Raw genomic sequence first — 2,500 nt, forward strand, 5'->3', positions numbered from 1 at the left:
TATATATATTATGTATGTGTGTGTGTGTGTGTGTGTGTGTGTGTATGTGTGTTTGTGTGTATATATAGTTGGAATTTACAGAAAATTAAAATACAAAGACAGGTGTATAAACAACAAACAGGTGTATTAGTTTAACGCTCAGGGAGGTGAGAAAATCTTTTACGTTTCGAGTTTACGCTCTTCAACAGAAAGGGACACGAGGAAATAAATAGAGAGAGAGAATAGATTTAAATGTTTTAGGGGCTAACTGTCAATCATGACAGCTGGCTGGAAAGGAGAGCTAGGAAGTAGGGGCGATAATAAAGTATTGGTGATCCCAAAACGAAGGTGCGCGTGCTTGTGTATGTGAGAGTGTATAAGTGTGTGCGTGCGAATAGGGGATGGTGACCTTGACATGTGGATGTGTGTGTAAGTGTGTGTGTCTGTAATGTGTGGATGACGTTGGGGATGCTGGGAAGTGGTCAGTGCTAGTGTGTGCGGGGTGGTGTGAAGTGGTGTGGCATGAGGTCATGTGGTGCTATGTGGTGTGGTGTGAGTGCTGGGGAAATGGTCAGTGCTAGTGTGTGCGGGGTGGTGTGATGTGGTTTGGTGATGTGTGGTGTGGTGTGGCGGCGTTGGTGTGTGTGGCTGTTTGGATGCGGTGATGCAAGGGTGGGGTGTAGGGATGCGAAGGCGAGAGTTTGGATGGCACGTGAGGAAAGTCAATCTAAACACAGACAGGTGTTGTAATGAATGACCGGCAAAGCGGAAATGGCGCGAGACCAAGGTGTCGTTTGACCGATGTACAGAGAAGGACATAAAGAGCACGAGATGCAGTAAATGATCTTGCTAGAAGTGCATGCAATGGAGTCAGTGATATGATAGGGATGATGGAGTTGGAGGGGTAGGGGCAAGTGCAGCAGCGTGGGCGGGAGCAAGGGAATGAGCCAGGTTGAGAGGTGTCGGACTGGAATCGCCGGAAGGCTCAGAGAATGGTGCGTTGGAGAGGCAGGGTGGAGGGGTGGTAGGTGAGGGGAAACGATAGACGAGTAACAGTGGTTCTGGGTGAGGGGAGAGAGGCAGAGATATATTATATATATATACATATGCGAGTGTTTGTGTGTGTATTTTGTCTAACATAAAATTTCTGTGCATTTTCTATACAACCCTTTCTATATATATATTTATATATATATATATGAATTTCTGTATGTGCGTATATACGTGGTTGATGTATTTTTATGATTTAATATGTGACGTTCTACGTAAGACATCAAGTAGTATAGCTTTTGTACTCTGCTAATATACCTTAGTGTGCTGTCACGTGTTACTTACAATTTTCTGTATCAGCATACATGCGCACACGCAAGCACTCTCGCACACACACGTATGCATACACCCACTCACTCACAAACACACACACACACACACATATATATATGCCTCATAAGAAGCAATCACGATAAGGCAGGGAGCGTTCATATATATATATTACATAATACAATATTGAGACTCCTATATCAACAGTATTGTCATCACCTCCACCACCATCAACTCCTTCGTTCCCTCCTGTTCCCACATCTGCCTCATTCACATTGACATACCGATTTCAAAGAGGAACGCTTTGGAATTTGATTTTCGCTTGAACGAAGTACAACTTAATGTAAAGGAAACACACCAAAGACCATAGAAAAGTAACGCATTGGCTCACTTGTTTCATTTTTCCAATTTCAGTTCGCAGCAGCACCAGCGCCAGCAGCAGCAGCAGCAGCAGTAGTAGTAGTACTAGTAGTAGTAGTAGTAGTAGTAGTAGTAGTAGTAGTAGTAGTAGTAGTAGCAGCATCAGCAGTTGCAGCAGCAGCAGTAGCAGCAGCAGCAGTAGCAGCTAGCAGTGGCAACAGAAACTATAAATGTATGTCTTTTATCAGATAGTCTTTCAAACATGCGGGAATTATTGTACTTTCCTCTCTTTGCATTTATTTATTTTTGCAGTCAGTTTTCGCTTTTACTTTGTTGCATATAGGTTACGCCATATTTGTTAAATATCATTTTGCATGTGTTAATTTGATGTGGCTTTCGAGAGTAAAGGGATATGATTTTGTGAATCGATAATACAATAGGGTGAAAGTTCTGTCTCTCTAAGAACAGCGAGGTACAAAAGACGAAATATATGATACCTAAAGAAATTAGAATCTAAATGGGAAATTGCAAAGCATATTTTTACTTTGTTATTTTCTCCTTCTTTTGCTTACATAAGCTTATTCACACACTGTAAAATACCAATATGCCAACAGAAATGTATGTATACGTGTGTCTTTTTACATTATGCGATTCGTTTTATGAGTATACGTTGGTGTTTGACAAGGAAGTATAAAGGCGCGTAAACAAATAGAGTTATAAAGTCATACAAGTTGGTCTAACATATAACATACGTTTGCCTGCGTATACTTGTATGCATAAATAGCCTTCTTATATTTCTCTTCATGTGAATAGAATTATAGTAGGAGTAGTTAATTGGGCG

Source organism: Octopus bimaculoides, chromosome 9 (genome assembly GCF_001194135.2).
Source record: "Octopus bimaculoides isolate UCB-OBI-ISO-001 chromosome 9, ASM119413v2, whole genome shotgun sequence".
NCBI classification, from domain to species: Eukaryota; Metazoa; Mollusca; class Cephalopoda; order Octopoda; family Octopodidae; genus Octopus; species Octopus bimaculoides.